The sequence below is a fragment of the Leptonychotes weddellii genome, chromosome 8, assembly GCF_054177405.1.
Source record: "Leptonychotes weddellii isolate Sample4059 chromosome 8, ASM5417740v2, whole genome shotgun sequence".
Lineage (NCBI taxonomy): Eukaryota > Metazoa > Chordata > Mammalia > Carnivora > Phocidae > Leptonychotes > Leptonychotes weddellii.
Window position 1 is genome coordinate 84,422,986 of NC_138376.1, and position 25,790 is coordinate 84,448,775.

Below are 25,790 nucleotides of genomic sequence, written 5' to 3' on the forward strand. Positions count from 1 at the left end.
AGAAATAAGGTAGATTTATTTTATTTTATTTTTTTAAAGATTTTATTTATTTGACAGCGAGAGAGCGCAAGAGAGCACAAGCCGGGGGAATAGTAGAGGGAGAGGGAAAAGCAGGACCCAGGCGCCCGGTAGATATATTTTATTGAAATGGACTTATGTAATAAAAATATAAAAATATGCATAGAGGGGCACCTGCGTGGCTTTGCCGGTTAAGCGTCTGCCTTCAGCTCAGGTCAGGATCCCGGGGTCCTGGGGTCAAGCCCCACATCAGGCTCCCTACTCAGTGGGGAGCCTGCTTCTCCATCTCCTTCTGCCCTCCCCCCCCCCCGCTCTCTCTTGCTCTCAAATAAGTAAATAAAATCTTAAAAAAAAAATAACCATACATAGAAATGATATATAGCCCATTCAGGATGTAGTTCAGCTCTATGAAGGAAGGATGTAGAGGACAGGGCCACACAAGGGGCTTCAACCCTAGAATTTATTTTTAAAAATCTAAAGCAAATATTACAAAAAAATATGATTAGACAAACCTGGTTGGTGAATTCCTATACTTTTCTGTATGCTGTATTTTGTAATGAAAATTATATATTTAAAAGCTACATAAAAAGCAAGTTGCAAAAGTCTATATATAGTGGGTCCTATTTTATCTTCTAGCAGTATTTGATTTTGTGTTCTTTCAGGCTTTTTCCTATGTCTGTCATACCATAGCAGGTTTTGTTGTTGTTGCTGTTGTGGGAAGGCTGGGGACCCTCTCCCGTCTCATGCTGTTTTTTTTCTCTCTCTCTCAAATAAATAAATAAATAAAATCTTTTAAAAAAAGAAAAAAAGTTAAATAAGATAAAATAGGGTCATGAAGCTTATGAACTCTTTTTTTTTTAAATCCTTTTACTGAAACCTAAAAAGTGTTTTACCCTGCTACCACCAGATGAAAGGACTGCAGTAGGATGTTTGCTTATTATGCCCAAAGCAGTGAGGAATCTAGGGGCTGAAAGGGATATTGTTTGATCACATTACCTTTAGGGGTCCTTAACCTCCTACATCCATTAAAAAGGGAGTATTTTTCATATTCCATAATATTAGTATCACACTTAGGTGTTTAATAGTCCTTACTGTTGATTAAAATAAAATTTGGCAAGATCTGTAAAAAAAAGTGCCAAATATAGTCATACCATTTGACCCGAAATCTCATTCCCTAGGATCTTGCTTAATGACTCATAAGAAAGAAAAAGTTCAATGCATGAAGATCTTCACTATACTATTACTGTAAAAAAGGGAAACTTCAGAGTCAATTTAAATGTCCCTAAATACAGAAATGGCTTAATAAATGATGACAGTCTGCTTTATGGATTATATTACAACTGTAAGTGATAATGATTGCTATGTAACAACATAGGAAATGTTTGGTGAAACGAGCAGGTGTACCATGCTATGACTCTAGAAATGTATGTGAACATGAACAAAGATGAAGGGAATATGGAAAATCAAAAACAAAAAAAAAATAGTTGTATTAAAATGGTAGAATTTTGAGTGGATTTCTCCCCTCATCATTTGTTTAAATAAAATCGTACTTATTTTGGGCGGGGGGAGCCAGATCCTTTAAAGAAAAATATGAATTTCTCTTTAAGAAAATGGCAGATGGTAGGTTGGAGGATACTAGAAAACTAAAAGTAGTGGCCCTTTTGAAGATAAAACTAAAACATTTTAAACCAGGTTTGCGTTTGCACTGCACATATTGATTATTTAATTTTGTCTTTTCAAAGTAAGTTGGCCTAGTACAATTGTGTGGAAATCAGAGTATTGAAGAGGATTGGTAAAAAGAAGTGGGAGGATCAAAGCCAATGTGACTGGCTTATTCTTTTGCTCTACCAAATGAACCATATTTTTGGACTGTGTCTGCTTTAGTCAATATTTGGTTATTTGCTTTGAAGCTATTTGTTTTCAATAATGCCATTAACATCCTCACAAGAGCCACAGTCTGACCCTGAGATGGTAGAATCTTTTTTTTTTTTTAAAGATTTTATTTATTTGAGAGAGAGAATGAGAGAGAGCAAGTACATGAGACGGGGGAGGGTCAGAGGGAGAAGCAGACTCCCTGCCGAGCAGGGAGCCTGATGCGGGACTCGATCCAGGGACTCCAGGATCATGACCTGAGCCGAAGGCAGTCGCTTAACCAGCTGAGCCACCCAGGCGCCCCGAGATGGTAGAATCTTAACAAGTTCCTGAGATGGTAGAATCTCTCTTTTTTTTTTTTTTTTTGAATATTTTCTTTATTTATTTGACAGAGAGAGACACAGCGAGAGAGGGAACACAAGCAGGGGCAGAGGGAGAGGGAGAAGCAGGCTTCCTGCTGAGCAGGGAGCCAGACGTGGGGCTCCATCCCAGGACCCTGGGACCATGACCTGAGCCGAAGGCAGACATCCAACTGACTGAGCCACCCAGGTGCCCCGAGATGGTAGAATTTTAACTAATTTTATCATTTATATAGAAACTGAAGCTTTTGGAGTGACAACCATTTCTTTTCTCTGTACTTCTTATTTTTGATTTTTACATACCAAAAAAAGAAAGTCCCATAATTAACTCACAGTTAAATCATCTTGCCATCCTAGGTAGACTGGGGCTGGTGATGACTGAAGAGAGAATAGAAAAGACTAATAGACTGAAAAAGTTTTAGACCTTCAGGGCCTTGCTATAACCAGTTAATTCAGCTTCTTCACTTTATAGGTAAGTATCATAAGTACCAGAGAGGCAGCAATGAACCTGTGTCTGAGGATTTCAAATCTAATGCCCTTTCTGTTGTACTGCAAGGAGAGGAGAAGGGAAAGGGAGAGCAGAGCCAAATTATTGACATTTTAGAGGCTACTTTTCCAGAAGGGACAGAACATTGGACTTGATTTCATTATCGTCTTAAGTTAATAGTTTTTACAAAAACTAGCACCCCAAAACAAAAATAGGTAAAAGACACGGATAATTCACCAAAGAAGAAATATAATAAACATGAAAAAGTATGCAACATAATTGAAGTGTAAGTAGTAAATGCATATTGCTACCTTAAGTTAAAAAATTTACATACAAACTTTATTAAGACCATTGGCTTTACAGGGCTTTTTGTTGGCAAGCTACTCTAATTTTAGGAAATGTAATTATAATGGAAAAAACTGCAATGCAAATGGTAAAAGACGAAAACAACCTGGTCAATAAATTTCATGAAAGTTATGGTAGCTTTAAACCTTTTTTTTTAACTCATTCATTTGATCCTATCTGGCATCCATAGATGAATTACCTTCGGTGTTGTTTACAGACAAGACACCACTAGGAAGGAAACTGTGGAAGTCTCAACGCAGTTGAGACTTGGTATTGGCACCTAATTTTCCTCTCCTTCCGTGCCCTACGCAAATAGAGAAGCTTGTTCAGATCTGACTAAAGGAATGCCCTCATCCCCATTCAGAAGATTACTGCGGGGCCCCAGGAAGACAAAGCCAAGGAAAGAGAATCATCAGAATAGGAAAGGGATCAAAGTGTAGTTATTGGAGGGTGTCAGGCTGAAGACAGGTTGGACTGTGCCGTAACTCTGAAGCCATGTATGGGGACTGAGGGAAGCTTCTGTGAAGCCAGGTGAGGGGACTGAGTGGGTTATCTGTCCTTGGTAACCATGTGCCACATCTCTGAACAGACCTTATCATCTGGCCTAAACCAGCCCAGGAGTTCTGATAAGAGGATTGAACTTAATATTTTAGTATTATTGACACAAAAATAGCTCCCCTCAGATCCCATTTGGAAGTAAGCAGGGTAAAAGTAATAAATATTCAGTGTTGCTTTTTAACTAAATTATATATTTTAGAGGTGGGCCCAATCAGATCATATAGAAATGCCTTATTTTTCATCTTCTGTAGCAAGAGTGGGCAGGTGGTCTTTATAAAGGGCCGCACGGTAAATATTTTAGTGTAGGCCAAACGATCTCTTTCGCACCTACTCAGCTGTGCTGTTCTAGCAGAAAAGCAGCCGTATACGACATGTGAATGAATGGGTATGACTGTTTCGGTAAAACTTTATCGGACACTGACATTTGAATTTTACATAATAACTTGTTATATTCTTTTGATTTTTTTCCCCCCCCAACCATTTGAATATGTAAAAACCATTTTTAGCTTTTGGGCTGCATAAAAACAGACGGCAGGCGGGATTTGGTCTGTAGGCAATGGTTTGTTTACCGCTGCTCTATAGCAGCCTTGCCAAGGGAAATAGAACTCAAGCCATATATGTAAGTAGAGGTCTTCTAGTAGCTGTATTTTAAAGAGTAGACAAACAGGTAAAATTAATACTGTATTTGAAAATCTCTCAATGCTATTTCAAGATGTAATCAAAGTAAAAAAATTAGTGAGATATTTTGCACTTTTTTTCATATTAAATCTTTGAAATTCTTTGTGTTTTGCACTTATAGACATTCCAGTTTGAATGCTTGAGAATGATCTTGTATTTAGATTTCTTAAAATGTTCAGTTGGGAAAAATGGAATACATAATTTGTTCCAAGCATACTTAAAATTTTCTGGGAACTGAAATGAATATTCGGTTTAAGTGCTCAGTAGCTACTGCTATAGTGCAGCTCTGCGGATGTTCCATTGTGTGGATGTCCCATAATTAACTGGTTCCCATCGATGGACCATAAGTGGTTTCCAATCTTTTGCTTTTACAATGTTATAATAAATATTTTTTGTACATATAAATTATTAACATACTGGTACATTTGTAGATATATTCTTAAAGTGAAAATTCTGGGTCGAAGTATATGTACATTTTTTTTTCACTTTTAAAAACTATTTAGTGATAAGGTTTCGAGAATAAGAATAGTATAAAAATACCTGTAAACCCTGTATCACCTCCTAACATTTTTATTCCATTTGTGTTAGCGTTTGTGCATACTTGTACACTTTTTTTTTTTTTCAAGATTTTATTTATTTGACAGAGAGGCACAGCAAGAGAGGGAACACAATTTTTTTTTCAAGATTTTATTTATTTGACAGAGAGGCACAGCAAGAGAGGGAACACAAGCAGAGGGAGTGGGAGAGGGAGAAGCAGGCTTCCCGCTGAGCAGGGAGCCCAATGCGGGGCTCGATCCCAGGACCCCGGGATCACGACCTGAGCCGAAGGCAGACGCTTAACGACTGAGCCACCCAGGTGCCCCTTGTACACTCTTTCTGATGTGTGTGTGTTTATGTGTGTGTACATATATACATCCACATATATGTGAAAAAAAATTTTTTTCCAAACCGTTTAAGAATAAGTTGGAAAAAAAAATAGGTTGAATATATTGCGGCCTTTTCCTTCTAAATGCTTAAGTGTGTATTTCCTCAATACTATATAATATATATATAACTATATATTATATAATATATAACTATAGTAAATTATATATAACTCTAATAAGTTATCAACTTTGTAAATTGAGCATGGATACAATACCCTTTTTTAACATATATAACCCACATTACAATTTTGTCATTTGACCCAATAATGTCCTTTTTGGTCTATACTTCTTTTTCTTTTTTCTTTTTAAGATTTTATTTATTTATTTGAGAGAGAAAGAGAATGACCAGTGGGGAAGGGCGCGGGGGGGGAGAGAGAGAGAGAAGAGAGAAGAGAGAGAGAGAGAGAAGCAGACTCCCTGCTGAGCAGGAAGCCCAATGCAGGGCTCAATCCCAGGACCTACAGATCATGACTTAAGCTGAAGACAGATGCTTAACGGGCTGAGTCACCCAGGCACCCTGGTCTATACTTCTGATTTTAATAAAAATTACCATATTATCTCTATATTGCCACTTTACATTCCCTAGGGTAGTACGTGAGAATGCAATGTACCCTCTACGTCAACACTATTATGTTAACACTTTTTGACAATCTGTTAGGGAAGGAATGGTATTTCATTATACCTTGCATTTCTCTTATTATGGTTGAGGATTTTCTCATGTGCATAAAGTGTCACTTATTTGTATTTCCTTTTTGTGAACTGTCATATCTTTTATTTTTCTACTAGGATGTTGGCTTTTATAGATTAGTCGGAATTCCTAATTTATTGAGAATCTCAGCCATTTTTCAGTGATATGAGTTGCAAGTACTTTTGCCAGTTTGTCATTTGTTTTTTGTTTTTGCTTATGGCATTTGTTGTTGCTCTTTGTTTCTATTTGGGGCATTTTGAAAGCATGTACTGGTGGGATGAACTGTGAATATTTTGTATTTAGATTTCAAAATCAAATCCACAATTGTGCTTAGGATATCAGTAGAGCAGTAAGAAGGGAAGAGGCAGGCTTTCACCTCTCAGTATAAGGGGTGAGTAAACCAAATAAAATGGGACATATTTATTTTGGACTTAAATAATTATTACTACCTCATGGCTCCATGGCTCTTCACTCCGGCTCTCAAAAAACCACAAAACAAACAAACAAAAAAACCACACAAAAACCAGTTATGATGAATGTATTTAATGTTGCTTGGACCTTGATCATATCCGGGCCCTACCTAGGACTTGGAATTTTGGAAACTAAATAACATTGCAGAGGAGCACTGTAACCTTACTGGTTTGGAGCCTGTGGTACTGGCAGGATTTCTGGTCTTTACTTTTATCATTTTGGATGTTTCCTTCAATATTTTATGTATCCAAATGCATAATTTTATGATAAAGGAATTTTTTAAAGCCGGTTAGGTGCAGTTTTTATTTACTTATTTTTTAAGATTTTTATTTATTTGAGAGAGAGCACAAGCACGAGCGGGGGGAGGGGCAGAGGAAGAGAGAGGGCACTCTCTCTTCCCCGCTGAGCAGGGAGCCCCATGCCAGGCACGATCCTAGGACTCTGGGATCATGACCTGAGTGGAAGGCAGATGCTTAACCGACTGAGCCACCCAGGCTGAGGTGCAGTTTTTAAATACGAAGTTGGTTTAAACCATTAAGTAGTATTAATGGGGACATCCATCATAGAATATTAATTAGAATACTTAGAAATATGAAAAATGTCATGACTGTAACACCTGCATCTATTTCCATAAAAGCTGATTTGCACATGTCTTCACATTGCAGAATCATATTGGTATTCAGACAAACACGCTGACGTTGTTCTTCCAACATCCTTAGTTTGGGTCATGAAGCATTTTTTCCATTTCTCCTTTTTCTGTGTGTAACACTTTTTCAGATTCTTAGATAAATAATCAAGACATTTTCCTCTGGGTCTACTTATAAATCACAGGCATATGCCTGGTGTGAAAAATGCTCATCAGTAGTGTTTAAAAATAAACATAAGCACCCAAAAATGGGTGGTGGAAGAGAGGTGGAAGTTGACCCATGTCCGTTTTCCTACATGTCACTGTTTTAGAAATTGAACTTGTTTATGGACTAGTAGAGAGTCAGGTAATTCTGGCAGCCTTTGTTCTTTTGAAGTGTTTTTCTATAGTTTCTACACAATATAAAGTTCACACCTGAAATGGAAGGAAAGTAAAATGTCAATTGGAATCTGTTATTGTGTGCATATCTCTAGTCTAGAATTACTTAAAGAGAAAAACAAAAGCAAACATGATTTTGGATTTGTATTTTATATTAGATTTATTAGACATAAAATTACCCTTTCAAATTGCTATAAACTTTTCTTTTTTTTAAATTTTCTTTGTCGAGGAGAGATTGAGAGAAAGAATGAGAGGCAGGCAGAGGGAGAAGCAGGCTTCCCACTGAGCAGGGAGCCCGATGAGGGGCTCAATCCCAGGACCCTGGGATCATGACCTGAGCCGAAGGCAGACGCTTAACCAACTGAGCCACACAGGCACCCACTATAAACCTTTCTAAACACTCTGTTTCTTTAGTTATCTTGTGAACTGGTAATTAGTTTATAGACTGGCACCCATCCGTGGACCACTCACTTTAGGCATTGGTTTCAGTAACTTTAACTTATGCGGGGCACCAACAGTAGTATAGATTATTTGACAGCCTTTTGACAAAGAGGATGCACATCATGTTATAGTGCTGATTTTTAGTATCTGAACAAGAGATTAGGGTTGTCTCAGTCACTGCAGAGTAGTTAATGTGTTTTTTTGTTTGTTTTATTTTTTTAAGAATTGGCAGTATCTTAAGGTGTCAGGGTTATTTTTACTCTTTAGAACTTCTGGTGTAAACTGAACTACTCTGAAATAAAGCATATTTTGTGGGGAATACTTCTTAAAATGTGTGTGGATATGAGGCCAGTTAGGAATTTTATTTTCCTAATGAAAAAATATAAAGTGTTCTGCAAAATATTTCTGTTCATTTATTTTTTTATTCATAATTCAGAGTGTATTTGGAATGTTTATTGCCAAGTGATTTTGGAATATACAATACAACCAGCTTCAGTTTAAAAAATTAAAAAAAAATTTTTTTTAAAAGATTTTATTTATTTGACAGAGAGAGACAAAGCGAGGGAAGGAACACAGACTGGGGAGGGGGACATGGAAGAGGGAGAAGCAGGCCCCCCACCGAGAAGGGAACCCGATGTGGGGCCTGATCCCAGGACCCCAGGATCATGACCTGAGCTGAAGGCAGACGCTTAATGACTGAGCCACCCAGGCGCCCCTACCAGTTTTTTAAAATTTATTCCTTTGTTCATTTAATATTTCCTTTTTAAAGCAACCATAAACAGCCTTTTTAAAAAATATATTTATTTATTTGAAAGAGAAAGAGCATGAGCCAGGGAGAGCAGCAGAGGGAGAGGGAGAAGCAGGCTCCCCGCTGAGCAGAGAGCCCGATGCGGGGCTTGATCCCAGGACCCTGGGATCATGACCGGAGCCGAAGGCAGACACTTAACGACTGAGCCACCCAGGCACCCCTAATATATTTTATTTAATCCAATGTATCTGAAATATTTCAACCTTAATATAAAAATATTGAGATCTTTTTTTTTTGTTTTGTTTTGTACTAAGTCTTTGAAATCCAGTGTATATTTTACACTTACTCAATTCTGACTAACTACATTTCAAGTGCCCAATTACCACATGTGGCTGGTGGCTACTGTACTGGACAGTATAACTCTAAAATTCTGCTTCCATGAGTGTACTTGGTAATTCTCCATTAAACAGATAAGGCCCATCAGATAGAGGCATTACTATATATTTACTTTAAGCCTCTGTATTCCCAGTCAAGGTCCTGAGAACAATTTTGAAGAAGAAAAGGCCTATGAGGCTTTAGCCAGAGTGAGCACTCCCTTTAAATGCCAGACCTAGACAATTAACCCTAAATTGATCCCAAACTTGCTTTTAACAATCACCGATCCACAGTGCCTCACAGTGAGACACATAGGGTACAATCAGCTTCTTAAAACTCCAGTTTAAATGAGCTATGGGTCGGAACAACATGTAAAATACAGCACACATGCTTCCCACCCAGTGTTGGAGGATTGGAGAGAGCATGGTTACCCCACAGGCCTAGATTAGTTTAGTTCTTTGGCACCAGCATTATCAAGATTTTGTTGTGTTTGCAAGGACATAGTTTTTAGAAAAATTCTGTTACTCTTCTACTTCCACTTAAAGTGTAATTTCTAGAAGCTTTGTAGAATGCTAGAGACTAACCTCCTTTACCTTTGATTTTCATGTTGTAGTAGAGAACCGGGCAAGCCCAGGTTCCCGGCATGCAGCCTACACAGTCATGCAGCACCCGGTGCTCTGGGGATCCCATGTTTGGTTTAACGCTTTGCGATCAGCATCCTGAAATTCTTCATTTTATTTTTATTTATTTATTTATTTATTTTAAGATTTTATTTTTTTATTTGACAGAGAGAGGCACAGCAAGAGAGGGAACACAAGCAGGGGGAGTGGGAGAGGGAGAAGCAGGCTTCCCGCCGAGCAGGAAGCCTGATGCGGGGCTCGATCCCAGGGCCCCGGGATCGTGACCTGAGCCGAAGGCAGACGCTTAACGACTGAGCCACCCAGGCGCCCCTGAAATTCTTCATTTTATATTTGATCTTGTTTTGTAAATGAAGTCTGATGGGGCAATGGAGCCTGTGCTGGGGGCCTTGGCTCATGTACAGGTCTGCCTTTCTATCTCTCTTGGCCCTGTTCTGCTTCCCCTTCTCAGCCACTGCCCCCTGTCTGCTGCCACCCTTCACACCTGGGGTGGTAACTGGGTCATGTTAGGGAGGAGGCAGCCCATGTTCTACTATGACCCTCTAGTTTCTGCTGGGGCCTGGGCACAGGGACCCACATCTTGGAGTGTTGGGGGAGTGGTGAGAGCCAACCCTGCCCCAGGCTGGCAGCACAGTGGCACATTTGGTTGGCTGGTCCCTAGCTTACCCCCAATCTAGGTATCTAGTATGTCCAGGTGTGGAGGTTTAAAAACCTGTGGGCAACCCTTGCCATGGATTCTGGTGGCTGGCCAATGGGCAGGGGAAATGCCTGGCTTTATTTGCCCTCAGTCTGGTAGGTGGTTTGAAGGGAAAACCCAGGAGCCATCAGACCTGAGCATATGCTTGAAGCCCCCCTCCCCAGCCCCTTAAAGGTCTGAACTTTTCCCATGAGTATTCTTGGGCCCACAGGAGTGCTCCATTGGGTCGGCTATGTGCCTGGGGCACCCTCTCCTCCTCCTTCCAACCTTCTTGAGTCTAGCTTGAATTTGTCTCTTCTGGTTGGCTTGGGGTACCCTCTGGGAACAAGCTATGAAATATAAATTGTGTAATTTCAGTGATTCTGCATATGAGTTTAATGTTCTTATATTTGCATTTAAAGATAACATTGCATAGCATAAAGATAATGGTAAAATTCATGCTAATTACACATTTTAATTTTTCTCTACTGTGACTGTACAGTATCAGTGGCTTCTCTTAATATGTTTCAAATAGAAAGATAAGCTCTCTTCAAGTTGGGTTATACAAACCTACATGAAATCTGATGTGTGATAACCTGGACCTGTGAGGCTTTTTGGTCGGAAGAGTAATCTCTAACTCAGCTTACTATATTTTTACTATATACAGTATATTCTGACAGAACACATCTTTATTGAGCATGTGATTTTTTTTTTAAGATTTTTTATTTTTTTAGTTGACAGACAGCAAGAGAGGGACACAAACAGGGGGAGTGGGAGAAGGAGAAGCAGGCCTCCCGCCGAGCAGAGAGCCCGATGCGGGGCTTGATCCCAGGACCCCGGGATCATGACCTGAGCCGAAGGCAGACGCTTAACGACTGAGCCACCCAGGAGCCCCTAAGCATGTGATTTTTATGTGAACATGTAATGCCAGGAATGACTTCTGCTCCAAACTGAGTTCCTTTCCTGTCCCTATGCTTGTCAGCTTCCTAGTTTCTGACTTTGGGAGCCCATGGATTTTTTGACTCTGGCTTGCCCTTATTTTTGCCTGTGAGTTCCCTGGCCTTGAAGATATGGCCCTGCATTCATTCATTCCCCTCGTTGACAGCATCCTGTGTCTTGTTCTTTTTTTTTTTTTTTTTTTAAGATTTTTTTATTTATTTGAGAGAGAGAGAGTGAGAGAGCACAAGAGGGGATAGGGTTAGAGGGAGAAGCAGACTCCCCGCCGAGCAGGGAGCCCGATGTGGGACTCGATCCCGGGACTCCGGGATCATGACCTGAGCCGAAGGCAGTCGCTTAACCAACTGAGCCACCCAGGCGCCCCTGTGTCTTGTTCTTGTGTGTACTGAACTTGGACCTGACTCTGTCCTTGGGCTTTAGTCTAATCTGAGAACTCCTTCCTCCACAGTGGGCTAGCTGGGGTGGAACTCTGGCCTTTTATCTCACTATGCTCTTTAAAGTGTCCAGGGCACGATTGAGATCCTTTAGGTGCAGCTTTTCCCTGCAGACTTAGCACCTGGTTTAGGTAAGGGCTCTTGTTACCCAGTTTTTATCAAGTTCTTATCACACTCTGCATAGCTCCTGCTTCCCCAGAGAGAACTGGTGGGTTCTGTTTTAAGCCGTTCTGCATGGCTGGAGTTCACCCTCATTTGCCAGCTGTCACCCATCTGGGAGAGCGGTGCTGAGTAATCACTAGATACTGCTGCTGGTATTTTATTTATTGCCAGTTCATCATTACTGATTTGGAAAATAAACATTGCCTCACCTGTTCATGGTATAATATTTTTATACTTGCTTTTCACTCACATGTTGCATATTAACTTTCCTTTTGAGAAGATCAGCATGATCTTGGAGCCTGGTGTGATTTGGGTCTTATTACTCCCCATGTATGTTTTTATCATCAGGTGCTTCTTTGGACTTTAGCCCATACCTCCCACTTGTCATCATCCTGTCAGGCTGCTCTGCCTGGTTCCATAGTAACTTTGCTTTTGGAGTTTTATTTCTTCATCCTACCTACTCTTATCTTCCCTATCAAATATAATTCTGTCACAAGCAACTGTGCCTGACAATCCCGGTGTAAGGGCCACAGCCGAGGATGTTTTGATGCTTGCAAGGAAGTCTCTTTAGATTACTACAGTGTAAAAGAATCCTTTCTCTTTCAGCGTCTCATTGCTTACTGGATCAATTATTTATTTACTTGTGTAATTCATGTCCATGCTCAGGTATGTGTTAGTGTAGCTCTGAGACTGTGGCTCCCTCTGGAGAAGGATCTGTGTCTGATACTAGCCTCCTTCCTCAGGGTCTAATTTAGTGACTGAAATCAGGGAGACCTGCTGGCTGAGGTGCACTGCTCTCTCAGGTATTTGTTTCACACTTTGAGCCCTAGAACCAGGAGGTAATCTTTGTCTGATTCTGTTGTGTTACAATAGACTAATAACTGGTAAAATTCCTGAATATTCCAGTGTAGGTCTAAGGAGCATATAGTAGTCTGAATTGGAGCCCCTCATCAGAGATAGTTTCCCAAGGGTGCTGGATTTGAGTCTTTGTCCTCCTTCATACTAACTTCTGTGACCTCAGCTCAGGGGGTGGGGGTCTTTTCTCACCTAAAAGCCCTTCTGAAGGAGGCACTGACATTCATCAGTACAAGAGCAGTAGAGTTCGTGTTATGTCACCATTAGGGAGACACTGGCTGAAATCCCACCCTCTCCTCCTTTTCCCCTTTCAAATCTCCAAGAAGTCCCAGAGTTGGGGTCAGGACTGGATCAGGAGAAGCAGGAAAGTAGGACAGTCAGAGGTGGGCAAGGGCCACGGGCTCCAGTACTCTACTCCAGGGCATGCTGAGATGCTGCCTGAAGAGCAAACCAAGACCTTCCGAAGAGAAAATTGCCCTAAATCCAAGATAATTTCATTCTAAGACCTAAGATGGAGGGGTTCTTGATTAGCAGTGGGCTTTTTAGTTGTCACAAGGTAAGTAAACCTTGAGTGATGGGATTGGCCATAGAAATACAAATGACCCTATGCTTTCAACTCTTTAAGTTGGGGCCTTTCATCTGTTTGTTCTGAACCTAATTATTTGGGGTTGGTCGATGGCTGAGAAATGGACTTGTGTACTTCTAGTTTGAAAAAAATTAATTTTAAATTTTCCCCCAACAGAGAGCTTTTCTTTCACTGAATCCCTAAAATTTTATTCTGGCTTAGGTTATTGAGTAGGAATGAGAGAGTATAATAATTTTTAGTGTGAGCTTTAGTATGATGTAAAAATCTCTGAAAACATGAAGTAGAAAATGTTCTTTATAGACCTTCTATAGGAAAAATAAATGTTTATAAACTGCTTATCAACTGTTTGTTTTTCCTACCTCTGCTATTTTATCCATTAATGACTGTCAGAGTTCAAGTTCAGTTCATTGCACAGTATTTGGAAATTTTCCTCACTGTTAATTAGTAAGACTTTGAATCATAAGTACTGATGGCTAAGTGGCACATTAATTAAAGATTGTCAGACTTCAACCTTAGTACTGTTATACTGGGAAGAGGAAATACAGTTAGAAAAATATTTTATTAAAGTGTCTTAAATTTTATTAATAAAACTAATTTTAACCCTGAGTTTCATTTTTGTTTCTAAATTCCTCAGCTAGACCTAAATAGGTCATGAAATCTGCAGACTTATTTTTAGTTCGAAGATAACTAACCACACTAAAGATCACATCAGCATTACAAGCAGTGTTATTAAATTATAGATAATTTATTAGATCATCTTCAGGGCTAAGGGGAGTAGTTTGGGTGAATCTTTGTAGAAATGGTAGTATGCTTTGATAAATATGTATGGGCATGGAGTGGTTATCACTTACCTCCCATGAAACTTCTGGAAAATGGGGGCACATTTACAGTAAGATGTTATGATTAAGACATATTGAAAAATCTGTATGACTTGATGAGTTCTCCAGAAGCTACTCTCTCCATGTCTCATCAAACTGTCCTTGAAATCCCTTTGCCTCTTAGACAGTTTGAATAACAAAGTGTAATTTCTTAGATATTTCTATGGTTAAATAAGTACTTCCTACAACTCTCTTTATTCTGAATATCAGGAAAACATTACATGTATACTGTAGATTTGCTGTTAGAATTGCAGTCAATTGCTATATAACAAATGTAAAATCTGTTTATACTTTCTGATGTATTTTTACATAAATAACACCCCTAATCCTAACTTGACCAGCATGTACGATGGTGGTATTATTGTTATCCTCACTGTATAGATGAGGAAACTGAGGCTCAGATTGACTAGATCAAATAGGAGGTACCTGAAAACTAGATCTTTGGACTCCAAACTCCATGTTCCTTCTACTACTCTATACTGAATACTGTTGTATACTGATTTACATTATGAATTCTTAAGACAGTCATGGCAATTAGTAACTTGAATCAGTAGTGACTTTGTTCAGACACAGGCATGTGTATATTTTATGGTAGGTGTTTATATGTATGTAATATTTGTCATAAATGTAAGAATTATAATCAGTGCCTTATTTTTATTATTTATTTATTTTTATTTAGAGAGAGTGTGCGTGCACGGGAGATGGGGAGGGGCAGAGGAGGAGGGAAAGAGAGAATCTCAAGCAGACTCCCCCTGAGCGCAGAGCCCCTCGCAGGGCCTTAATCTCACAATCCTGAGATCACGACCTGAGCTGAAATCAAGAGTCGGATGCTCAACTGACTGAGCCACTCAGGTACCCCAGTAGTGCCTTATTTTTGGATTTATAGCTGAGAACCACTTACTATTTTAGTGGGAATTGTGTTAAAGTCCTAGAATAAGAGATATTAAGATTTTGAAGACTGCTCAAAGCAGTGTTCCAAATTGGGTGTTACCTCATTTTTCTTTGTTTTTTTTTTTCACGTGAGGCATGAGGAGCCAATGTGCTGGTGTGAAGGCTGACTTCACCTAGAGTATTTTCTTGGTATTTATATGTCTTCTTTTCGATGCCAGTATTTTGATCAGCTTCTTCCCATACTTCCCATATTTGTGTAGTTGCAGCTGAAGATCGGTGGACATAACATGCATTGACTTATATTGAAATATATCTAGAGTGTCAGATTTATGCCAATACTACCAGCTGGGCCAGAGATGAAGTGTGAGATTAAAGAGTTGTATTGCTTATTGGTTTTTTTTACCTAGTTAGATTCATGTTAAGCAGTGTGTGACTATTTTAGGATACTATACTGCATTGCATAGCACTTTATACTTTCTTTTTTTTTAAGATTTTATTTATTTATTTGAGAGACACAGCGAGAGAGAGGGAACACAAGCAGGGTCAGAGGGAGAAGCAGACTTCCCGCAGAGCAGGGAGCCCGACGCGGGGCTCTATCCCAGGACCCTGGGACCATGACCTGAGCCGAAGGCAGACGCTTAACGACTGAGCCACCCAGGGGCCCCCGCCCTGCACTTTATACTTTTTAATCCCTTTTTTATGTTTACTCCTTGCAATAAACCTGTTAAGTGAGATGACATGGTTATTATCATATTACAAATGAAGAAATATGACTTAAAATGTAGTACCATGGTTAAGAATATAAGTTTTTATATTTTTATATATTCTTTTATGAATGAGACCAGAACCCTGGCTCTACCCGAGTGACTTTGTAGCACGTTACTCTCTCTAAGCTTTGGTATTCTGACCTGTAAAATGGGGTATCTTGTAAGCTTGCTGGAGAGCTTAAATGAGATAATGGGTAGACACTGTTCAGAATCAGTAAATATTAGGTAGCATTATCATCGTCAGAGGTTATTACTCATTTATTTAACTCAACAAAAATCGAGAGCCCCTTTTCTGTGCCAGTCACTGGGCTAGGCATCAGGTACATGATAGTGAACTAGACACATATGGTCCTTTTTCTAATAGAATTTACGTTTTAGTGGTAGAAATGGTAAATGAGTCAGTAAGAATTTCGTGGAGTGACAAGAACTTTGAGGAAGGTAAAATGGGACAATGCTTAAAAAGGGGCATTCTTAGTTGGGAAGTCCTATTGGAGAAAGGTGCATTTGGTCTGAGACCCAAGTGACCATAGCCATGTGTAGATCCAGGGAAACAGCCTTCCAGGAGGAGGAAGATAGAAGTGCAAAGGCTGAGAGGCAGGGAACAGAAAGACACTGTCCAGTGTGGAGGGGTGGAGGGCCGCATTGGGTAGGGTTTGTAAGCCAGGGAAAAGAGCTTGGGTTTCCTTTAAGTGTTGGGTTTTTGAGCAGGGGAGGGAAATGTTCAGTTTTGGGCAAGCAACTAGGGAGGTGTTGAAAGAAAGGAACAGATGTGTCTTCTGTGTCCCAAAACTAGCACATAGCAGATAACAGAGAGCACCACACAGTGTTCTTGCTGGTGTACTCCTAATCTGATACTGGATGCTGTTTATCATGTATTCTCACAGCAGGCATCTCTCAAGTGACATTATGGTTTTTGTTATCTATCAGTGAATCTGCTTCTCTAACAGTCTGAAGGGCAGTGAGGGTGGAGACAGAGTGGGGAGAATGGTAAAAAGGCTATTTCTGAACACTGGATCTGAAATAGAGATTAGGAGGTAGGGGAAGGAAGGATAAAGTAAGATCCTGTTGTGCATGGAGGTGAGGGATGCTGTTTAAACTGTGGCTCCTTGAGGTGGCATGGGTGAGTGTGCACAGCCTGGGCCATGTTTCTCCCAGGCTCATCGTGAATCCAGGCAGTGCAGCTCAGATGCAGCTGCCTTGGCTCTGTAGCCTGAGACTGTTAGCAGTTTTTCCATCTCCTTTGAGGCCAAAAGGGGCAGCGATACCCTTGTGTTTTCTTCTTAGGACAAGGTTCTCGTCCCTTGAGAGTTTATTTCTTTGACTCATTCCATCAGTTTAGCCATGATAATTGATCAGTTAACATAATATATGTAATTATTATGGTGGCTAATATTTATTGAGTACTTACTAAGAGTTAGTTACAAGCTCTTTCACATATGTTATTTTATTAATCCTTAAACCGTCCGAGGTAAGTGCTGCTAACCTTACATTTTTACTGATGAGGAAAATGAGGCACAGAGAGGTTAAGTAATCTACATGTGGTCCCAGAGCAGGTCACTAAAGCTCAGGGCTCAAAGCTGTACTTAATCTTAGAGTAGACATGATACTCTCAATTGCTTCTTCTTCACTCTCTTACATATTTAAGTTACTTACTGATTATTTAGTGGTCTGATAAGAGGGGGTGACCCTCTTCTGCTGGACAGTGTAGCCTACTTGATGAAGATGATACCAGTTGTTTTAAGAAATATGGAAGTTAATTTCATAGCACCATACTATAAACCTTTCTATTTTGAAGAATTTCACCTGCATACCACATGAAGTGACATGCATTTAGGAAAGCTATTTATTGAAGAGAGAACTAATACCTCTGTTTCTTCAAAAGAGGATGTGTTGTCCCTTATAGAAGGGGGCTTACCAGTGACAGATTGTGATTATTATCTCTTTAGTGGTTTTTTCTTTTTGAGAGAGAGAGAGAGCGTGTGTGCTTGAATTGGGGGGGTGGGGAGGTTTGAAGGGGCAGAGGGAGAGAATCTTAAGCAGGCTCCACACCCAGCATGGAGCCTGATGAGGGCTTGATCTCACAACCCTGAGATTACGACCTGAACCAAAATCAAGAGTTGGATTCAGCTGACTGAGCCACCCAGGCGCGCCCCATCTTTAGTGGTTTTTAATTGCACAAACAATATAATAAAAAAATAATTTATAAATCAAGAAAAATCTTTACCTCAACAAATTGACTGTTTTTATCTTTTCACATGTCCTTCCAGTTCTTGTTTATATATAATTTATATATAGTTATACAGTATTAATTTTTCACTTAATGTTATAGTGGGTTTTTAAGTTGGGCAGTAAGTCTCTCCAGTGAAAACGAGAAGATTGGAATATGAAAGGGTATAAGGCATTCATGATCAATTGAGGGCAATGCCTACCAAGCAGCCACGTCAGTTTTGGAGCTAGCCTTGGAAGGAGCAGCTGTGTGTTTGGACCTTGGAAAGTCTTCATCTTTCCATCCAGTCTGTCAGGCTTCCAAGAAAGCCAGGAGAGAAATGGAAAAATACTGTGATTTGGAGCCCATGTGAAACTAACAAGCTGGTTGAGTTCAGTGTTGGGAAAGCGGAGAAACAGCCCCTACCTGAGACAGGACTTTAGATGACAGCAACACTGTAGTGGTTAGGGAATGCCTTACGGTTTGTCAAAATCACCAGTGTTTGGCTCTTTTCAGTGCTTTAAAAGTTACTTACTGGTTACAAATCTACTTTTATCAGAGTGGAAGCACAGAGTACTTGACAAATATTATTTTAGTGATAAAGCTGTTATTCGGTATTTAAATTCAGTTTAATTCACAGTGGCTTTTAAGTTTCAAATTTATTTGTATAACTGTAGACCAGCCACATGCATTCAGAGACCTCCAAGATCAAACTCCAAACACCCTAAAGGGTGGAATCAATCTCATTTTCAGGATCTTTACTGATAGCTCCCCTATCCAAATTGGCCTTTTTCTCTTGTGCCTCTGGATGTGACAAGAGGTAACTTGAGTGAAAGACAATGGGACAAAGTAGAAATCCTGTTAAACCTGTTCGGAGAAGCCTAAGACAATTGATAGACATACTTGTTTCCTCTTTTCTCCTTTATAAAATAAGTAAAATGCAAAGTAGTTCTTATGATTTTTTGGCTTTTGCACATTTGATTTGATCTGATTGAAGTCCTCTTACACAGCATATCTCTGGGAGATTTCCAAAATGAGAATTCCAAAGTCAGGTTTTATTGTTAATCAGGCCATTACAATTTAAGGATGCCTGTAGTTGAGTTATGAATTGGAAAATTTAATTATACGACATATCACTAATCACAATATATAGTTTGCTTTGAAGCATTTCTTTGTGTACTCTCTGAGATGTCCCCCCCTACTTCTGTCATAACAAAAATTGGAGGCACATGTCGGCCCTGGAGCATGCATCTAGGTCAGGGGGAATCGTTCTAGATGTGATGCCACCACAGTGGAGTCAGCACAGTTTGATTTCCGGGGGAGCAGGTCTTCCTGTTAAATTCACGTAAAGCCTTTCTTCTCTACTGTGGAAACTTACTCATGTGACGGCCTTCAGTGAACCTGTTCACTGCATATGGCCCTTTCCTTTGTGTTTACATTTAAACAGTGACTAGAAAAAAGCATCTTTTCATGAGCTGTTCTTTTTTTGGTTGCCCTTGCCTGTTTTTGGATGCTCTAGTTGAGTGACCACTGTTGTACTCTCAGCACCAGACATCCTGTTGTGTGCGGTAGAGCGGCCTTGTGGCTTGGTAGACGTTACATCTGCCCTCACCAGGCAGAAGGGCCACTCACGTTCTGCTGCTGCCGTTTATTGGTACCTCTGCTTCTGCATACACCCCCCCTTTCTCCCTGGGCCCCAGGCTTGGGTTCCACTTAGCCATCGGCCATGCTCTTACCTGCCCATCTCTGCTCTGACGGAATCCACTAGGATAATAAAGTACCTTTTTCCTACAAGAATCACCTGTTTTTTAATAGGTAGCAGTGTGTAGTAGTTAAGAGCATGATCCAACCGTCTGTGTTTGAATCCTGGCTGGGTTACTTACTAGCTGTGTAATCTCAAGTAAGTTACTTGATCTCTATGTGCCTTGGCTTCCTTAGTAAAAGGGTATCCTTATAATGCTCTCCTCACAGGGTTGTAAAGAGGATTAAATGAGTTAATATTTATAAAACATTTAGGACTGTGTCTAGCATATGGTACACATTATATAATCATAAAGTAAAATACTTTTTTTCCTACTTAGAAAAGAAATATGCTAACATAGAAAACCTGGAGAATTTTGCATTCCTTAGTAAGAGTTGGAATGAATAAATAAATGGGATAGTCAGGATGGCAGGAGTGTATTTCAGGCAGGGAAGTGTGTGATGTCAAGGAGCTGAGACTAGAATCTGGTCTTTGAACTCCTAGACTGGTTGTCTTATTCATCTTGATGGTTTGCTTGTTTCTCTAATTTCTAGATCTTTCTTCCACTGTTGATAAATTAGTAAATTTGGTATATTTGATGAATGAATCTTCAGCAAGCTGGCCTTGAGCTAGTGCCTTACTAACTAGCTCTGTGGCCTTTTGGAGAATTACTTAATCTTTGCAAGCCTCAGTTTTCCTACCAGTGAAATGGAGTCAATACTCCCTGTCTGGCAGAGTTGCTGCAAGGATTAAATAACATATGTATGGAAAGCCTTTGGCCCTATGCCTGGCCTACCAGAGTGTCATTTGGATGTTCTTTTCTCCTGATTCCTTCCCAGTTCTGACCATATTAGAAGTGTAATGTATGTAGAAGGTCCCTAGTTGCCTGAGGGAGCGAGGATCCTGGAGAGATTGTAGCAGTGGTGTGTATACACCTGCCAAAGCTTCTCATTGAGCCCTTTATGTGCAGTTTACTGCATAACAATTGGTCTGTGAAATTATTAAAAAAAATGAAAAAAATTTTAAAAAATGTTATTTTTTCCTAAATATGAAAAATTATGAAGATAAGCAAGCAAAAAAAAAAAAAGGCAAGCCAAGACAGAATAGTCTTTTTTTTTTTTTTTTTTTTTAAGATTTTATTTATTTATTTGACAGAGAGAGACACAGCGAGAGAGGGAACACAAGCAGGGGGAGTGGAGAGGGAGAAGCAGGCTTCCCGCCGAGCAGGGAGCCCGATGCGGGGCTCGATCCCAGGACTCTGGGATCATGACCTGAGCCGAAGGCAGAAACTTAACCGACTGAGCCACCCAGGCGCCCCGACAGGATAGTCTTTTTAACTAAAGATGTTGGAACAACTGGATAGCCACATGAGGAAGAATGAAGTTGGATCCTTATCTCACATCATATACAAAACTTAATTAAAAATGGATCAAAGACCTACATATAAGAGCTAAAATTGTAAAACTCAGGAAAAAAGCATAGGCATTATATCTTCATGACCTCAAATTAGGCAGTGGTTTCTTAGATATGACATCTGAAGCACAAGCAACAAAAGAAAAAATGGGTACATTGAGCTTCGTCAGAATTAAAACTTCTGTTTCAAACAGCACTATCGAGAGGGTGAAAAGAAAACTCACAGAATGGGAGAAAATGTTTTGCAAATCATATATCTTAAAGGACTAGTGTCCAGACTATATGAAGAACTCTTACATCTCAACAATAAAAAGACAAGGAACACATTTAAAGATGGGCAGTGGATTTGAATGGGCATTTCTCCAAAAAGATCTAAAGATGGCCAACGAGCATATGAGAAGATGCTCAACATCACTAGTCATTAGAAAGACATACAAATAGAAATCACAGTGAAGTACCATTTCATTCCTACTAGGCTAACTATAATAAAAAAGGATGACTAGTAACAAATTTTGGAAAAGATGTGGAAAAGAACCTTCATACATTACTGGTGAGAATGTAAAATGGTGTAGCCACTTTGGAAAACAGTTTGCCAATTCCTCTCTAAGTTACTGTATGACACAGCAATTTATACCCGAGAGAATTGAAAAGCTATGTGAATGGAGAACCTTGTGTACAAACATTCAGCATAGCTTTTATTCATAATAACCAAAAAATGGAAAGAACCCAAATATCCATCAGCGAGTGAATGGATAAACTAAATGTGGTATACCCATAAATGGAATATTAGCCACAAAAAAGAACAAATTACTCATACATGTTATGAGGATGAACTTTGAAAACACCGCTAAATGAAAGAAGCTGGACACAAAATGGAAGGGTATTTCGTACTTCCATCTATATAAAATGTCCAGAATAGGTAGTTCATGTTAGACAGGAGCTGGGTGGAAGGAGGAATAGGAGTAACTACTAATGGGTACAGAATTCCTTTTTAGGGTGAGAAAAATGTTCTGTAATTAGATAATGATGATTGCACAACTTTGTGAATATACTAAACACCACTGACTTGTATATTTTAAAAGGTCAAATTGTATGGTATGTGAATTAGATCTCATTAAAATAGCTACATGAGAAAAATCAAAGGGCAAAATACAGAATATATTCCAGTTTTAATTTTAAATGCAAAGTATTTATAGCTGAATTTGATTTTTTTTTTTTAAATTTTATGTGAAGGGGCGCCTGGGTGGCTCAGTCGTTAAGCGTCTGCCTTCGGCTCAGGTCATGATCCCAGGGTCCTGGGATCGAGCCCCACATCGGGCTCCCTGCTCTGCGGGAAGTCTCCTTCTCCCTCTCCCACTCCCCTGCTTGTGTTCCCTCTCTCGTTGTGTCTCTCTCTGTCAAATAAATAAAAAATCTTTAAAAAAAAAAAATTTTATGTGAAAAGGGGCGGTGGAGAGGGTCAAGCAGACTCCCTGCTGAGTGGGGATCCCAACACGGGGCCCAATCCTAGGACCCCGAGATCATGACCTGAGCTAAAGTGAGATGCTTAACTGACTGAGTCACCCAGGCGCCCCCTGAATTTGATGTATTTTTGAAATTTAATAAGTCTTATTAAATAGTTTTGTAAAATCAAAATTGTTCTAACATTTAGGGTCTATTCTCAATATAAACAGTCATTGTCATGTTTCACTCGTTTTAGATCCAATAACATATGTATGTATTTAAGAGTAATATGAAGTGTTTAATGGTGCAAAATGTTTTTCTCCATGTGTAATGGCTGTGAATTTCATGTTGATTAGTGAGTGCCACCAGAACCATGAATTGGAACAGGAAGAAAAGCAAGAAAATGAATACCAAGCTCTACTTGGAAGTGAAACTTCATTGTTCAAGAATTCACTGGAATCATGTTCTCTTAGAGGAAGGACTTTATAAGTTAATTTGTTTTCTTATCTAAGTGCTTTGCAGTGGCACAGCCGCAACTTCATGGCATTTAGATGGGATCCCCTTTTGTTTTGTGGACATAGGACAACAGGTACGGAGATGTGCTTCTCTGAGGCCTGAACAAGAGCACGTGTTCAGAGTTACAGGTCTCACTGTGTCAGTACTGAGCATCCATGTGTCTGTAATGAGATTTGTATGAGCATGTGCATCTGTGATCTGCAGGGGTCTGGGCAGGGGTCCCTCTTGTCCTACACTTCTGTAGGCCTTACTTGATCATGAGTCTTCTTTTTCACTGTTATACTTTCAGTAGATGTTTAGTATTTAAATTTGATTTTAAGATTAAGCAGAGGGTGCCTGGGTGGCTCAGTTGGTTGAGCAACCGCCTTCGGCTCAGGTCATGATCCTGCAGTCCCAGGATCGAGTCCCGTGTCGGGCTCCCTGCTCAGCGGGGAGTCTGCTTCTCCCTGACCCTCCCCCCTCTCATGCTCTCTTTCTCTATCTCATTCTCTCTCTCAAATACATAAATAAAATCTTTAAAAAAAAAAAAGATTAAGCAGAATGGCAGAGATAGTTTTGACTTGGCTAAGACCAATCTTTCCTCTTATGCTTATGGAAAGATCAAGATTTCTAAACATAGTAGAACAGAGCAAAGGATGAGTGGTTTTGGTATCCTTTTAAGTATTTTTTTTTCTCATTCATCAAGTCAACTTGTCTTTATGAATTCTTCATATAAAAGATGATCTAGGTCCTAACTCCAGTCAGGGAGGAATGTGAGTGAGAGCCCTGGCTTGCAATCCAGCCATATGTGCAGTTTGTGGTTTATCTTGGCAGTTTAACGGCTCTCATAAGTTCCTGCCATTCAGTAGTAAATAACTCCCTGGCAGAATTACTTGTGGCTAGGAATGTTCTTATCAGAGCATCTTTGTTTAGTTGGTACTTAGGGCAGGGCAAAGAGGCATTTGATTCACCAAGACAGAAATCCATGTGTTAGGTACAAACTTGTGTAGGTTGATGCTTTCTTAGAATACTGAGACTTGTTTGTACATGACAGTTTTAGGAGGAGGTCCTTCTGTGTGTCTCCAGAAGGTTTGCTGTAGCCCTTTACAAAACTGGGTTCTTGGTGGGTGGTGTGCAGTGGCTGAGAACATGGCCTTCAGACTGTCTGGGTTGTCTTCCTCCACTCTGTATCTTGCCTTGGGCAAGTTGTTTAACCATTTTTGCCTCAGTTTCCCCTTTTATACAAGGATAGTAGAGTGCTTCAATCAGGGTTGTTGTAAGGATTAAATGAATTATGTATATAAGGCACGTACACAGTTCCTGGCACATAGTAAGCTTTGATAAATGTTACTTTAGCACAAAACCCTATAGGAAATGTATACCAAGTTCTGGGCTACCAAAGGGGTGATGGTTTGAGATTAACTGGAAATTTTACCTTAGAGTTTATCCTACACCTACCTAAATCACTTGTACTCAGGTAAACCCCTTCGAAAGGAGTAAACAGGTCTTCCTTCCCATTTGAAGGGAATTGGAGATACTGTAGCTGTCTAGGATGATCTTTGTTACTCAGTTCTGTGAGGTCTAATACTCCTTTTTACCTTTTAAAACAACACATGTTGCTTAATACTATTAAGTATTGAATAGCAAGATAAAGCTTTATAATTTCAAATTCTCCCAATTCTCACAAGGGAGTTTTTTGAAATAATTGTCTTCGTCTACTTCCTCTACTTATGCTGGCCTGATATTTACCTTCCTTTGCAGAACTGACATTGCCAGGCAAAGTGGCCTGTTCATAGTCAGGACTGTTCTGTGGTTTGCTTTACGGCAATGACTTTAACCCTCCATTTCCCCTTCACATTGCAGATATTCTTGTTGTTAAAGGAAGGATAGTTGTCTTTATGTTTTCCAGGGTTAGATGTTCTGGCAAGTTAGTAACTGAAGTCAGTTTTTAGCTCAGATAAAACCAGTTCTAAGCATAAGACATGAGCAGGGGAGCAGAGGGAGGGGCAGAGGGAGAAGCAGGCTCCCCCCTGAGCAGGGAGCCATGCAGATGTGGGCAGGACACAGGGATCATGACCTGAGCCAAAGGCAGATGCTTAACCAACTGAGCCACCCAGGTGCCCCCTTAGCATAAGACTGTTTCTTGTTACCGCTTCAACCCCCCATCAGGACAGGCTGTGTTTTGACTGGGCTTAGGGAATCTACTGTTTCTTTGATATCCGACCCACAGATTTCATCTCTTCCTAAGAGTTTGGATCAGAGTTGTCAAATCTTGAGCCAGGCCATATCACCATTATGACCCTCCTATTCCCAGTGGTATCTTCTCAGCTTAGGCTGTCTGCTGGGTAGTTTTATTATTTCATCATAATGGGGTCATATGATTTTTAAAAGCAGACTAGACCTATACCCTGATTAATTCTAACAAACTTTGGTATCAGTTTTCTAAAATTAATTATGACTATCAGTTATATGTGTATATAGTGTAAAAGACTTCTGTAAGTCCTAATAAAAAGTAGCATTGCATGCAGGATCTAGTTACAATGTAGCTGTAAAGTGCTGCCTTGTCTTTGCCCCCTGCTCAAAATAAAGCTGTTACCTTTCTAGCCCTGTCCGCCATGGTGCTTAGCAGCCAGGGATGCATGGTCTCAGACATGTTTA

At 39.9% G+C, this 25,790-nt stretch overlaps 1 protein-coding gene and 1 non-coding gene across 3 annotated transcripts in view; both read left to right on the forward strand.

Annotated features, from left to right (window-relative positions):
- Positions 1–25,790, forward strand: part of SLC16A10 (solute carrier family 16 member 10) — a 119,793-nt gene that overhangs the window by 22,625 nt on the left and 71,378 nt on the right. The window lies entirely within an intron of this gene.
- LOC145723203 (small nucleolar RNA SNORA63) lies at positions 25,655–25,785 on the forward strand. Its single transcript, XR_014148099.1, has one exon. It is a non-coding gene; the product is annotated as a small nucleolar RNA SNORA63 (small nucleolar RNA).